This window comes from Solanum verrucosum, unplaced genomic scaffold (assembly GCF_900185275.1).
Source record: "Solanum verrucosum unplaced genomic scaffold, falcon-dt-bn FXZP01000182.1, whole genome shotgun sequence".
In the NCBI taxonomy this organism is placed as follows: Eukaryota; Viridiplantae; Streptophyta; class Magnoliopsida; order Solanales; family Solanaceae; genus Solanum; species Solanum verrucosum.
Window position 1 is genome coordinate 994,933 of NW_026020378.1, and position 17,145 is coordinate 1,012,077.

The 17,145-nt window shown below is 38.8% G+C and overlaps 1 protein-coding gene across 1 annotated transcript in view; it reads right to left on the reverse strand.

Annotated features, from left to right (window-relative positions):
• Positions 1-298: 298 nt before the first annotated feature.
• LOC125838739 (uncharacterized) overlaps positions 299-17,145 on the reverse strand; it is a 212,914-nt gene continuing 196,067 nt past the window's right edge. Inside the window, exon 10 of the mRNA XM_049517781.1 lies at positions 299-308. The gene's annotated coding sequence lies outside the window, so the exon portion shown is untranslated. The remainder of the gene's footprint in view (positions 309-17,145) is intronic.

The window sequence follows — 17,145 nt, forward strand, 5'->3', positions numbered from 1 at the left end:
AATAACTTACGAATGACTTGAATGAATTCTCTTTAGTTCTTTTTTTAACTCAAGGTGCTACATCTAGTGACCTTATCACTTAAGAAAATTTAAATTCCTCGGTAAAATTCTTACTCACAACGAAGAATGGTTTGAGTCTTAGCTAAAAAAAATTCCGGGGTGTTACAAATGCTACTTAGCTAGTGTTATAAGCAAGAAAACGTTGTGAGAGTTGAATTAATAAATACGTTTTCTGTTATTTTTACTTGGCACTGTTTACTTGATACATCCATTTAGAAAATAATTATTGATATAGATATTTTACCACACTATCTATATTAATTGATGTTTAGTATTAGGTCTTGATAAATGATTTGGACAATTAGTATTTGATACTAAGGTAAAATATGGAAAAAGTTAATTGTCTTTTATTGATATGTCAAAAGTGACAAATAAAAATAAAATTTATTTTAGGAATAAGTGACAAGTCAAAGTAAACGGAGGAAGTAATTTCCTTTTAATAGTTGTCGTTTAACTTATTTCATTCTCTTGAATTGTTTGTAAGAAACTAGTTCTTGAACATGTGCATTGCACATGTATCCTATACTAAATAGTTAAATATTTATTCATAAAATTATTCCCTTTATTATCATTTGGGAAATGTGAAGATCTAGATGCAGCTCGAAATATAATGCGGAAAATCCATCCATCCAAAGATCAAAAGCTCTCATCACTTTCAACATCACCCAATTAATTGGGTTACAATTCAAGAAAATCACTATGGGAAACACTTGGGAAGATGTATGCATATTATATGAAACGACATTTTAAAAACCTCTTCTATTATGGTCAAACCTCCTCTACTCTTTGTTAAGCTTAATAGAGATGGATTGTATATCAATGAAAATTATGGAGAAGGAGTGGTCAGGACTAGTGCATGTGATCTCGTCATGGCATATTTCATCCCAATGGGTAGAGGTACATGCAAGTAATAGTGCAGAGATAGGTACATTGTTACTTGTCTTAAGTGGTGCATTAATAATGACTTCAGCATGATTATTTGTGAACTTGACTCTTTGATTGTATATAACTTTGTAAATGGCAACTGGATATCCGTGGAGGAGTTAAGGAATCAGAAAATTAGTTACTAACTATAACATCGTTATTACAAGATGAATAACTTTTGTAATCGACCCCTTCAGAGTGAATCCAAATAGGTTCTCAGAGATAGACATGCCCTTTTTCGTCCTTATCTCGACCACTTTCTCTTAGACTTTTGTAGTGTGGCATATATTAACTTGGTCCCCCCTAAAGTTATTGTTGCTCCCCAATATACACGCAAATGTACATGGTCACGCAAGTAATATAGATTCTTTAAGAAACGAGTTATCGTTCCCAAGGGACTTATGATCAATTTATATTTAACACTTAATTCTACAAATAACTGTAAAAGTAACCTTTCAAGAATTGATAATTTATTAGTTATCTACTAATAACTATGCACTAAATGAAAGTAACTAATTGGGAACGACTTTAATATGATGTTTCAAGCAAGTTAAAAGAGATTCCAGGGCTGCAGCATATACTGAATATCATGTATCATATTATTGGCTTAGAATTAATTTCAGTTGTCAAGCTACTGGTTTATAGGGTTAATGATATGATCTGGGTTATACGCCTCTCGTCACCTACCCCAGTTAGCTATCTAACTACATCATTGAGCGGGGATAAATAGACTAACTGACAAGCATTTATATTTCATCCTATTTCGTAACCAAGCAAGGTGTTCGTCTTTGCGTCACTCCTGAACACTAATCACCTCAATCTAATGGGTGGACCGAGCTCTCTATATTCTCTGGTCTATCTAATCCCTCATCTCTCAATTTTAAGATTAGACAATAGATTTATCATATGATGCGCAAGCATAAAATACTAAAACAAGAATATATAAGTAATTTATAATGACAACCAAGCTTTCATTCAACAAGCCTTTCATAATCAACAATTCATTCGTAGCTACAGCCCCAGAATTAGGGCGTTTAGCCACTCATGCTATTAGAAAACAAGAAAATACAATAGTTCATGCAATTTCCAGAAAATAGAAGAGTTAAAAGGATTAAAACCTATTACAAACTTGAATTCTGGCTCTTGCACACTAAATCAAAACATCCAGCCAAATTATGGAACCTTAAGGGTCTATTTATAATAGTAGGATAACTTGGAGTCAAAACCTACTACACTTAGGAATCCTATTTTAAGTCTTTTAACTTGAAAAGGTCAAAACTTTCGTGGGGCTTCGTGCCTCTCATCGCGCCTACAGGTTGACTCTGAAGTCTCCTCCTTGGCGCGGTGCACCTCTCAGCGCGCCTGAGAAGGGAATCTGAAGTGTGGCCCTGTCACGTCCCGAAATAAGGGGGCGTAACTATTACTCGATGCCCTAATACATCGAGTTACCCACTGAAACATACTAGCTAAACAAAAATTATGAGGAAAAAAGATTGGGCAGCACAACCTTTAAAAAGAGAAGCCTGGACCCAGAGGTCATGACCTGAAAGAGAATAACCATACAAGCAATGGTAGACAAACCGAAAAAAAATAAAGATGTACTATCTTGCCGACGAGGCCACAACCAAAAACATACCTACTTACACACGAACCTATATATATATGCCAAGACTATTGGCTGGAGGTTGAAACATACAAAAAGAAAACCCAGAATATTATGTCCACAATAGCCTCTATGAGTGACATAAGCATTGTCGGGACAAGGCCCCGACTATACCCAAACTGTACAACAAAAGTAAACATCCTCTGATAGCCCCAGGATAAGATGGAGCTTACCAACTCACAACTGAACCTGAATTCTAGCGGGTGGGTCGATTAGAGTCTCTACATGTACCTGCTCGCATAAAACAAAAAGCAGCGTCCCCATATAAAAGGGACGTCAGTACAAATAAAAATGTATTGGTATTTCAAGAGAAAAGTAAAATCATAAACATTTACTGTAAAAGGGTAATAGAGATACCACCTGAAACTGAAACCCAAATAATCTCCATGGCTGACCGTTAGCCCCTACTACTTAAATATGCATGGTATGCTCTTATAATCATATGCCATGAATATATATATATATATATATATATATATATATATATATATATATATATATAGAGAGAGAGAGAGAGAGAGAGAGAGATGAAAATGCATGACATACCCAACCAAATGCTACCAATGGTGGTGCTTTCCGGTAGCGAACCGACATCATATTTGCCAACTTGTGGCTATCTGTGTCTCATACGTATAAATATAGGCAATAGGCCCCATACCTCCCGATTATAGCTCGGGAGTAGAATGCATAGCATGTCATGTCATGGATTTATAACACCTATGTGTTACTGTTGTCATGTTGCCAATCTTGGCCCGTTTGTAGTCATGTTCTCATAACCCATAATAACTTTCGTATAACATATAACAATCTCATGGAACTTGATATGTTCTTCCAAAGAGCTTGAAAAGTTAACTCGAATTTTAGAAGGATAACCTAACCTTATTGATATTCATAACAAGTTTAAAGTGACTTACTTAGTCCCTAACTTGGTTTCTAGATAATTTATAAAAGAAATATTTCAAAAACCAAGTATTCTAATTGTTTATATTTAAATTATATTTGAGAGTTTTGAAGGTCGTGAGCTACTTTAAAGTTTTTCTTTAATAATAACCTTAGTGGAGAAAGAGGGTTGGTCACAAGTAGTAAGGGTCTCGCGTGATATTATAATTCACATCACCCAAGGAAGAATACGAATTCATATGTGTGGACATATAATCAAAGAAACTGATAAAATGACGTGTAGATGTCGAACATTCTATTTATCCGAACGAGTCAAAATATCAAAATAACATAATCAATTCAGCTGAGATCCCAATGCCTTTCATTGAAGGTCTTTCTAGCAAGAGAATAGCAAAATATCACATTCGGCGTTTTAGGAATTTCCCAGGAGTGGTGCTAAAATGAGGGACGTAGCTTCGCCTTAACATACCTTTTCAATGAACGCTCGAATGGCAGTAGCTTCTTCACGAAAGTTGCTCCTTACGTCCTAAACTTCGCAAACACTATACATACACAGTTGGTACACACCTATAAACAGTTCATAATTGTTCTTAAATCAGCAGATTTGGCAAATGGCCTCAACTTGACGAAATGTCCGTAGAACTTCATAAAAACAATCATAAAAGAGTCCCGAGATGATTACCTTAGTTAACCAAGTGTAAAACTTGAAGAAACACCAATAACTACAAATTGATATCTATAAAAACTTGCTCCAAACGCAGCTAATAGAAGGGGAAAACGATTACCACGTGTAAAGATCACGTTTCTAGGCACGGGGGTAATCTTTAATGGTAGAAATCGTCGAAAACTAACCTTCATCATGCAAGTACTCCATAGGAACCTTCTCTTAAGCTTTTATTTTTGGTTTGGAAGTAAAATGAAATGTTTTCATGGCTTAAAACATTAAGGAAGCCGACATACCACATTTTTTATCCGACCCGGATTCTGCCCCGGCAGTCCGTAGTAAAACCCTCATAACTTTTTACTCCGACGTCGGTTGGATACGGGTTTTGTGCGTTGCAAACTATCCTCGTAGGCCTTCGATTTAATAGGTAATAGGACTGCTAACTCTTTGTATACTGGGAGAAAACATCCAAGACATTTGACCCAAAGTTAAGAAAATATTATTAGAGAAACTTCGATAACTTTTGTCGACTTTAGTTTCACTAATTTTATTGACTTCCAAACTTAACATACGACCCTTGTGATATTATAATACCTCATAACACACTATTCTTAGCATGTTTTACACTCATAGGATTATCCACAAGGTATGGGACAAGTTAAACCTTTCAAACGGGCGAAGTTCTACCCGAGCCATTTCTTTTATCATGAACTTTGTTTGAGGGGTCCCTTTGACCTAAAACCTTAGTTTAGTTCCTTGATATTGCCACCTACTTGCAATCTTAATCTCCAATGTACGATACAAAGTCACATACACCTCATATAACCATTTCATACTACGCCACATATATTATGCACGATTAGAGAAAAAGTACGGGATCTTACATTCTCCCCCTTATGAACATTCGCCCGCTAATGGATCTAAACAATTCCTTGGTTGTATTTTCCTCTCTTTTTCTCATAGTACTTTATTTGCGAGTCTATATTTGTTACAGTCGCAAACCTGGAGTCAAATTTTTTAAATTTTAACTACTAAGCTTTGCATAGCTATCTCGTATGACGACATATAAATTTCACCTTCAAGCTACTTAAAATATAATAAGTCGTTGTGAAGAAATAATTGCCAATAATCGAAATGTGACTCACCTTAAGTCATAAACAGTTGGGGGGTACTCCTTTCTCATTTTCTACTCCGCTTCCCAAGTCATTTCCTCAACGTTGATATTTCTCCATAGCACTTTGACAGAAGCTACAACTTTATTTCGAAGCTTTCTTAGTTGTCGATCTAAAATCGCTATTGGTACCTCTGCATAAGATAAATCCTCAGCGATACAAATATTTTCAATGGGCATAATACGTGAAGGATCTTTAATGCACTTTCGCAACATAGAAACATGAAATACAGGATGAACTGCTTCCAATTCTGAAGGCAAATCAAGCTCGTATGCCACCATACCGATCTTCCAAATAATCTTATACGATCCAACGTACCTAGGACTAAGCTTCCCTTTCTTTCTGAATCGCATGATGCCCTTCATAGGCGATACTTTCAAGAAAACCCAATCTTCTACCTCAAACTCTAAGTTCTGTCGGTGAACATCTGCATAAGACTTCTGTCGACACTGTGTTGTATGAAGCCGATCTCTAATAAGCTTAACCTTTTCAATCGTTTGTTGGACTAGATGAGAACCTAGCAAATCTGCTTCCCCGAGCTCAAACTAACCAATTGGGGACCTACACTTCCGCCCGTATAGTGCTTCGTAAGGGGCCATCTGAATACTAGCTTGAAAGCTGTTATTATAAGCGAAGTCGATAAAAGGTAGATGTTGATCCCAACTTCCTTTAAAATCCAACACAGAAGCACGTAACATATCCTCAACCGTCTGAATAGTACGTTCTGCCTGTCCATCAGTTTATGGATGAAAAGTAGTGCTAAGATTTACCTGAGTGACTAGACTTTTCTGAAACGATCTCCAAAAATGTGCTGTAAATTGAGCTCCTCAATCTGAGATAATAGATAATGGATCTTCGTGAAGGCGAACAATATCCTGAATGTAAAGCCTAGCATAATCTTCAGTTGAATAAGTTGTCCTAACTGGCAAGAAATGAGCAGATTTTATCAGCCTATCGTTAATTACCCAAATGGAATCAAACCTTCATGGAGTGCGAGGCAAACCAGTGATGAAGTCCATATTTATCATATCCCATTTCCATAACGGAAGCTCAATATACTGGGTTAGGCCTTCAGGCCTCTGATACTCTGCTTTAACTTGTTTACAGTTAGGACATTCAGCTACCATCTCCGCAATATCTTTTTTCATGCCATTCCACCAATAGATCTGTCGAAGGTCCTGATACATCTTCGTCGCTCCAGGGTGAGATGCACATCTAGAATAATGGGCCTCTGAAAGAATATTTGTATGGAGCTTCCCAACTGTCCATACACATAAGCGACCCTGGTATCTAAGGACTCCATCTCCAGTTAGCTCAAATAAGGGATGTTGCTGCTGTGGAATCTTTTCCCTCAATTTCCTAAGCTCAGGATCTTCATGTTACCGCCTTTTCACTTCAGTCACAAAGGAAGATTCTGCCATATTCTTAACGACAACACCTCCGCCTCCTACATCTACCAAGTGTACTTGCAAATTAACTAGCTGGCATATGTCTTTTGTAATCCCAGCCTTATCAGCTTCAACATGACTTAGACTACACATGGACTATCGGCTGAGCGCATCAGCAACAACATTAGCTTTGCCGGGATGATATAAAATGTCAACATCATAGTCCTTTAATAATTCTAGCCATCTCTTTTGTCATAGGTTCAACTCCCTCTACTTAAGTAAATATTGAAGGCTATGGTGATCGGTGAACACATCTATATGAACCCCGTATAGATAATGTCGCCAAAGTTTTAGGGCAAAGACAACTGCACCCAACTCAAGATCGTGTGTAGGATAATTTTGCTCATGTTTCCGCAACTGTCTAGAGGCGTATGCAATAACCTTACCATGCTGCATAAGAACACAACCTAGGCCAATTCTTGAGGCATCACAATAAACAACATAGCCCTCATTACCATCTAGAAGAGTTAGGACAGGTGCAGTGGTAAGCCTTTTTTTTAGGTCATGAAAGCTCTACTCGCATGCCTCGGTCCACTGAAACTTTGTTGCCTTATGTGTCAATTTTGTCATTGGTGCAGAAATAGAAGAGAATCCCTCCACAAACCTTCGATAATACCCCGCCAAGCCTAAAAAGCTACGAACCTCCATCGCATTCAAGGGCCTTGGCCAAAACATCACTGCTTCAATCTTTTGTCCATCAATCGTAATACCCTCACTTGTAATAACATGACCAAGAAAAGCTACTGAGGTAAGCCAAAAATCACATTTAGAGAATTTAGCATATAACCTGCAATCTTGGAGAGTCTGCAATATAGCTCGCAAGTGGTCTACATGCTCTGCTTCCAACCGTGAATATATAAGAATATCATCAATAAATAAAATCACAAATTCATCCAAGAATGGTTTGAAGACCCGATTCATAAGATCCATAAAAACTGTTGGGGTATTTGTAAGCCCAAAAGACATGACAAGGAACTCAAAATGGCCATACCTCATCCTAAATATTGTTTTTGGGATATCAACTTCCCTGACTCGCAACTGATGGTAACCAGACCGCAAGTCAATCTTGGAAAAGCATTTGGCACCTTGTAACTAATCGAATAAGTCATCAATCCGTGGAAGAGGATATTTATTCTTTATAGGGACTTTATTTAGTTGTTTATAGTCAATACACATCCGCAAGGATCCATCTTTCTTTCGAACAAAGAGCACTGGGGCACCCCATGGGGAAGTACTTGGCCTGATAAAGCCTTTATCGAGCAAGTCCTTCAATTGTTCCTTCAATTCTCTTAGTTCTGCAGGTGCCATTCTATAGGGATGAATCGATATAGGTTGCGTATCAGTAAACAAGTCTATAGCGAAATCAATTTCCCTTTCTGGGGGAATTCCTGGAAGATCATCAGGGAATACCATTGGAAATTCATTCACGATAGGAATTGACTGAAGAGTCATGGGCTCCTTAACAATATCATGTACATGAACCATATGGTATATGCAACCTTTAGCAATCAACTTCTGAGCCCTAAGGTGTGAAATAAACTTACCCTTAGGTGTGGTTGCATTACCCTTCCACTCAAGGACTGGCTCACCTGGAAAGTAAAATCGGGCTATCTTTGCACGACAATCAATATTAGCATAGCAAGCTGCCAACCAATCCATACCCATGATAACATCAAAATCTAGCATAATCAACTCAACTAAATCAGCGGAGGTTGGACGATCATTAATTAATACCGTACAACCCCAATAGACGCGATTAGCTAAAATAGAATCGCCAACCGGTGTAGACACCTCAACTGGTTGTAGCAACAACTCAGATTTCAAGTAAATCTTACTAGCAATAAATGGAGTGATATATGAAAATGTAGAGCCAGAGTCTATCAATGCGTAAACAGCTTGAGAAAGTATCGTCAATATACCTGTAACAACATCAGGGGATGCCTCTAAATCCTGTCGTCCTGTGAATGCGTAAAAGTGATTTTAACCACTGCTCGAACCTATATCTCCTTCACCTTTCCCTCTACCACGACATTGAGTAGACTGTGGTCCTGGTCGTGGGGCACAGACTGAGGGTGAAGATGTTGTTATGGATCTTGAAGGCTGATCTAAATCACCTCTGCTCAACCTCGGGCACCGACTAATAAAATGTCATGTCTACTCACAATGATAACATGCACCTAAACCCTGTCTACATTGCCCAATGTGCGGCTTACCGCACTGTGTACAATGAGGAATGGGATGTCTTACCTGTACGGAACGATCATGTCGAAGACCTTCAGGCTAGCCTGAGCTTTGACCTGGTCCTAACTGACTATAACGATCAAACTGCGGTCCCTGCACTTGTGGTGAGAAACTACCCGTTGGCCGAGGTGGATATCGATGGAAAGGGGGCCTAAAATCACTATGTGGCTCCCTATAAGAACCTATAGTACGGGCCCTCTTACTCTGCTCCCTATCCATGTGGGTATCACGAATCCGTTTAGAAAGGTCCTCTGTAGTCTGAGTGAAAGCCTGTAAGCGGGAAATATCTACAACATCTGATAGGGATGCTACTCTACAATCTCTCATCAAATGATCTGCCAAACCATCAACATAACGATGAACTCTAGCTCTCATGGTACATACAATATCTGGTGCATATCTTACCAAAGAATTAAACATGTGGCTATAATCCCTCACACTCATGGTTCATTGCTTCAGATCGATAAATTGGTCAAGACGGGCCTCTCGAACTTCCCGTGGCAAATAGTGGGAAAGGAAGGCCTCAGAGAAGTCCTCCCACTCTATTGGTAGAGCATCAGGTCCTTTAGATCTCTCCCACACCTCATACCAAAGGATGGCTACAACACATAGCCGTAAAGAAGCCAACTCCACAGCCTCTGTGACGGAAGCATGCATCACTCTCAATACTCTATATATATGGTCTATAAAGTCCTGGGGATCCTCAGTAAGACTAGATCTTGTAAATAACATAGGGGACATATGAAGAAAATCTCGTACCTTCGAACTTTCCGATCGGTCTCTTTGAATATGTACTCCTAACTCTAGTTGTCGCTCATGAATAGAAACCATCCTAGTCAGCAACTGAACTGCCTCACTCATCCCTTGCTCCCCAGAGATCTCTAATGGAGAAACAATAGGTATTGGAGGTCCTGTGTCTATAGCTTCCTCAGGTACCAATGGAACTGGTGAGGCTGGGGGTACTGCATCTCCTCGGGCTTCAATAGGTGCCGGGGAGGCTGGTACTAGGGGTACTGGAGTTCCACCTTATCCCTCCGAGGGAAATCTATCTCTTTGATCCAGTGGGGAACGGCTAGTACCTCCCTTTGGATCCATATCTATCTCTCGATCTACCTTATTCGGAGCGAGTGTAGCCTGTTAGATAAGAAACATAAAGCACGACTTAGATTTCAAATGTTCTTATACTTTTGCACTATAGCACAATCTATCAGCTTAATGAAATGTAACCATTCCTAAATGCCCTGTAGTTTCTTGATTATAAGTGTGGTGCACAACACACCCATAAAGAAAACTCTACTAGACACAACTTGTAGACCCCCAGGGATACGACCTGCTATGATACCAAGTTTGCCATGCCCCGAAATAGAGGGCGTAACTGACACTCGATACCCTAATACATCGAGTTACCCACTGAAACATATTAGCTAAACAAAACTTGTGAGGCAAAAAGATTGGGCAGTACAACCTCTAAAAAGTGAAGCCTGGACCCAGAGGTCATGACTTGAAAGAGAATAACCATACAAACAATGGTAGACAAACCAAAAAAAAAATAAAGATATACTATCTAGCCGACGAGGCCACAACCAAAAACATACCTACTTACACACACACCTATATATACATGCCAAGACTATTGGCTGGAGGTTGAAACAGTCCACAATAGCCTCTATGAGTGACATAAGCACTGTCGGGACAAGGCCCCGACTATACCCAAACTGTACAACAAAAGTAAACATCCTCTAATAGCCCCAGGATAAGATGGAGCTTACCAACTCACAGTTGAACATGAATCCTAGCGGGTGGGTCGATTAGAGTCTCTGTATGTACCTGCTCGCACAAAACAAAAGCAGCGTCCCCAGGCAAAAGGGACGTCAGTACGAATAAAAATGTATTGGTATGTAAAGCGAAAAGTAAAATCATAAACATTTATTCTAAAAGGGTAATAGAGATACCACCTGAAACTGAAACCCAAATAATCTCCATGGCTGACCTTTAACCCCGACTACTTAAATATGCATGGTATGTTTGTATAATCATATGTAGTGAATACATATATATTTATAAATGCAAATGCATGACATACCCAACCAAAAACTACCAATAGTGGTGCTTTCCGGTAGCGAACCGATATCATATTTGCCAACTTGTGGCCATTTATGTCTCATACGTATAAATATAGGCAATAGGCCTCATACCTCCCGATTATAGCTCGGGAGTAGAATGCATAGTATGTCATGTCATGGATTTATAACACCTATGAGTTACTAATGTCCTGTTGCCAATCTTGGCCCGTTTGTAGTCTTGTTCTCATAACCCCATAATAACTTCCGTATAACATATAACAATCTCATGGAACTTGATATGTTCTTCCAAATAAGCATGAAAAGTTAACTCTAATTTTAGAAGGATAACCTAACCTTGTTGATATTCATAACAAGTTTAAGGTGACTTACTTAGTTCCTAACTTGGCTCCTAGATAATTTATAAAAGAAATATTTCAAAAACCAAGTGTTCTAATTGTTTACATTTAAATTATATTTGAGAGTTTTGAAGGTCGTGAGCTACTTTAAAGTTTTTCTTTAATAATAACCATAGTGGAGAAAGAGGGTTGGTCACAAGTAGTAAGGGTCTCGCGTGGCATTTTAATTTACATCACCCAAGAAAGAATACGAATTCATACGTGCGGACATATAATCAAGGAACTGATAAAATGACGTGTAGAATTCAGCTGAGATCCCAATGCCTTTCACTAAAGGTCTTTCTAGCAAGAGAATAGCAAAATATCACATTTGGCGTTTTAGGAATTTCCCAAGAATGGTGCTAAAATGAGGGACGTAGTTTCGCCTTAACGTACATTTACATTGAATGCTCGAATGGCCGTAGCTTCGTCACGAAAGTTGTTCCTTACATCCTAAACTTTGAAAACAATATATATACACAACTGGTACACACCTATAAACAGTTCATAATTGTTCTTAAATCGGCAGATTTGGCAAATGGCCTCAACTTGACGAAATGTCCGTAGAACTTCATAAAAACAATCATAAAAGAGTCCCGAGATGATTACCTTAGTTAACCAAGTGTAAACCTTGAAGAAACACCAATAACTACAAATTTTTATCTTCAAAAACTTGCTCCAAACGCAGCTAATAGAAGGGGAAAACGATTACCACGTGTAAAGATCACGATTCTAGGCACGGGGGCAATCTTTAATGGTAGTTCATAACTTTTTACTCCGATGTCGGTTCGATATGGGGTTTTGTGCGTTCCAAACTAGACTCGTAGACCTTTGATTTAATGGATAATAGGACTTCTAACTCTTTGTATATTGGGAGAAAACATCCAAGACATTTGACCCAAAGTTAAGAAAATATTATTAGAGAAACTTCGATAACTTTTGTCGACTTTAGTTTAACTAATTTTCTTGACTTCCGAACTTAACATACGACCCTTGTGCTATTATAATACCTCATAACACACTATTCTTCGCGTGTTTTACACTCATAGGCTTATCCACAAGGTATGGGACAAGTTAAACCTTTCAATCGGGTGAAGTTCTACCCGAGCCATTTCTTTTATCATGAACTTTGTTTGAGGGGTCCCTTTGACCTAAAACTTTAGTTTAGTTCCTTGATATTGTCACCTACTTGCAATCTTAATCTCCAATGTACGATACAAAGTCATATACACCTCATATGACCATGCTATACTATGCCATATATATTATGCACGATTAGAGAAAAAGTATGGGATCTTACAAGCCCTTTGCGCGTCGCGCTTCTCAGCGCGCCACAACATCAACTCTAAAGTACCACCAATGGCGCGCCGCACCAACCAGTGCGCCAGCCACTGGTGGTTTTTGCCTTGGCCATTTTCTTGCACATCTTTGCTCTTTCTTTCTCTGTTCCAACTCCAATTCCTTCGCGTGCTCCTAAAACAACTAATCATGTGTGTAAGTACACAAACATCACAAGTTACACCAAAAATCAAGTTAGTAACTAAAGATCATTCTTCAATCTAATCAATTCATGGGCCAATATTGACAACATAGGCATATAAATATGCCTAAGATCACCACCCCACACTTATACTTTTGTTTGTCCTCAAACAATCTCTAGACTATCAACTCTTTTTCACAACCCTTGGACTTATCAACCCACCTTAAAATCAACCAAACATTTTTAATCATGATCTTGTAGTTCACATTGGATGCAACAATTCACCACATTTACACCAAGTACAACGTATGCTCAAAGAATGACTGACTCTTTTGTTATTTTTCCGGGCTAATGCAAACTCATACCACACATCAATTAGATAATCCTACACATGCCATGAATGCCCTCACTTGTTTACGTTTTGTAAAGCCTTTCACTCAAACAATTTCAATGTTGACAAGGCCTATTTTCCACATAATCAACTTACTCTCACAAAAGAAGTTCTTACTTTTCTCAACATACCATAAGCTTGCCAGTAGTGTATTATTACTTTTACATTATATTTCTCAAGGAATCAAGAGGACTTTCATTCGGTTGTAATGTCGGCTAAAGGTAAGGGAGGGAATATTTAGGAGTCATTTTAGTGATTACACCTCCCTAATGCACTTGTCATTATTTTGCCAACTATCTACTTTATAACTTTTCCCTCCTCCTAGTATACACTTCATGACTATAGACTCTATTTGTTGCTCCATATTTGCATATATATATATATATATATTATTTTATTATTATTATTTTATATTTTTTTATTTTTATATACCTTTGCACTAGCCATCCAAACTCTAGATTTTAACATCCGAGTAAGGTACACATTATCCTTGATAGGATCAGGGCCAATGTTTCGAGCATAGTTCTAAATTAGCCATCCTCAATTTTAGTCGAGGTGCACATTGTCACTAAGGACCAGGGCCAAAATAGAAGTTTCTTTCCCACACTATGTAGCAATTCACCCTTAGCTACATCAACCAACATTTTCCAACCCTTCTTCTTAACATTGTGCATTAAGGATTTTCATAAGATCACAAGATTTGGTATCAAATAACGGGCTTCGGCTTATCATGTGGTTTATCAATAAACAAGGCTAAAGGCTCAATGAGGCTTCACTAGGGATAATTTAAATGGTAGACATACAAGTAGAGTTAAGAATTGGCTATTTTAAAGAAACGCCTCAATCACATTCCCTAAGTCATACAAGCTACTAATTCAACACACACAAGGCAAGTTTTAGATATCAAGTTAAGCAAAAACAAATCAATTCTCACCACTCATGGCATCATGACACATATAAGGATATATCAACTAACATGCTCCTACAACATGCATTACGGTATTACTACACAATTAAGCCCATTTTCATATTATTTTGAGTCAAAACTTAAGAACACATGCTAGTTACAAGGTCAACGATCTATTGCATTTTTCCAAATATGACTACCCATGACGTCTGGCTAACTCATTCGGACATAACTTCAAAAGACCAAGGTTGGTTTCTCAATCCTACTCTTCTATGTGACTAATTTTCCCTTAAGACGGTCGTCATCCATCCATCATTAGGAATTGTCACTCCTAAGATGACTCTAAGACTCAAAAAGCAATAAACTAATCCTATTCGGTTCAAAGGGACAATCCTTAGTAAAAGTACCGAAAACAAACGCTGAGGAACCCAAAATAAAAATATTTAAAAATTTACTAAAAACTAACACTTGACTCGATAAAGCAATAAATAGTTATTACAAAAGAGACATATTACCCCACCCCACACTCTAAAAATAAGCATTGTCCTCAGTGCACAATTAAAGCAAAGTATAGAGTTAGAAACACTCCATCGGGCCTCTAGGCCTCGTCGTCACCGCCATCGAACACCATTGAACACCATCAAGACATTCGCCTCCTCATACACAACATCATCCTCCTCATATTCCATAGCCTCATCTGCAATAGCCTCATCATCATCCAAAGGCTCCAAAAAGGCAGGACCAATCTTGCACAAAAACGTTGCACTCTCAGACAAAGGATAGCGTGTTTCCACCATCTCAACATCAGTAACCGAACATCCACCGATCCGCAATTGCAACTCAGCCATCCCAAACATCTTATCCATAACACTATCGTCATGGGCTTGCCTCTCTGAGGTAGACAGAATCAGTCCATGGGATGTGTCAAGTTCTTTAGTCCTCGTCACAACTAGCTTACCCGTCAGATCCGGGTGAAAAGCAATGGCATGTCCACTGGTTCCTCTTCAATAATCTCACTCCTCAGAAAATGGGTGATTAATCCCCCGTAATAGAACCTCCACCGCATATTATTCCTAAATTTCATCTACTCTACCTCAGGAAATCCCCCACATTAACGGGCATGCCCTTCATCAGCATATAAACTAATATCACTTTATCTCTTGTCACCTCAGTCAGATATTTGGCAGAAAGCAATACACTACACACTATTTTTAACCACACCCTAGCCCCTTGATTAAAGCTAGCAAAATTGAGGGTATTATGCCTCCCAGTGTCCTTACTCCGCTTCCACCTAGCATTCGAATCAACCCCACACAAGGTATGTTGGATATCCCTATAAGAAGGTTTATCCTTTAAGTCATTAAACACATCAGGGTCACAATTCGGGGTTCCTAACAATTCATTCAAAATTCGGGTAGAAAACATGACATCTTTCCCCCTAACAGGCACAGTTTTATATTTTGTTTCAGTTAACCAATTAGCATAAAATTCTCTCACTAATGTCAATTTGCAATCCCACAGATTTTCAAAGATAAACCTCAAACCCAACTCATTAACAGTCCGATATATATTAGGAAATTGCGACTGTAACCGTACCTCGTTCACAAATTTTCCGTCCATATACTTCGCTTCTCTTTGACATTCGAACCATTCACAGCCATACCTTTGCACATCCTTTTAACCAAATTTTTGCACCGGTCCCGGCCACTAGAGGACCCGAAAGCTTCACCTTTTAGACTTCGCTAAGACCCCGCCACATTCTTGGCTTTTGGTGCCATTGTAACCTGTGAAGAAAAGAAAACTAGAGAAAAGGAAAATAAATTAGAAAAATTAGGGGGAGTCGGGTTGGTCAGTGGGGAGAGGGAAGAAGAGAGATTAAGAGAAATTTTTATTTTTTTTGGGAAATGATGGTTTAGAAATGAAAGAGAAGTGGGGAAGTGGAGAATTTATAGGTGGTGGTGGAGAAGAAGAAAGGTTGGGGGAGTGTAAAGTAGTTAAAGAATGTGGGAGAAAAAGAGTGGGGGTTAATGGAGGTAGTGGGAAGTTGAAGAAGAAAGAGTTTGGAGAATTTTTGGGGTTTGGGTCGGTTGAGAAAAATAAAGAATAGGGATGAATTTGGGATTTGGATGATTTAAGGGGTGGGCCAGATAAAATCCGGGTCGAAACCCGAAAAAAAAATCTGGGCATATGAACGATGGAGGGGCGACGCACCGCTCAGCGCGCCTGTGATGGCTCTCTGACGCGCGAGGTCTGGTGCGGCGCGCCCCTCAGCGCGCCTGAGGTGGCGCTCTGACGTTTGATGCCAGGTGCGGCGCGCCAACCAGTGCGCCTGGCTCCAATTTTTTTTTTCTTACTATTCAAACTAAGTTACAAACAATGAAAAATCATATTTAGCTAAAACAGAGACTAAAAGAACTTCCTAGATTCTACAAATTTAAACTATGCTAAAACGATAAAAATAAAACTTTCAAACACGAAGTACTTATCTATTACATATTGTTCATGGGTTGCTTCCCATGTAGCGTTTGATTTTACGTCACGGCACGACACAGCTGGGATCATTCATCATTTAGCTCAAGAGCCTCCCGATCACGATCCGAATCCTCACCAAAGTAGTGTTTCACCCTTTGCCCATTGACCAAGAACGCAAGGCCAGTCTTATCTTTAAGTTCAACAACCCCATGTTGTGTCATTCTAACCACTCCGAAAGGACCACTCCACTTCGACCTTAGTTTTCTGGGGAATAACCTTAGTCTAGATTTAAAGAGTAGTACCTTATCTCCCGGATTGAAGGTACGAGCTACTATGTGCTTGTCATGCCACCTCTTTGTCTTTTC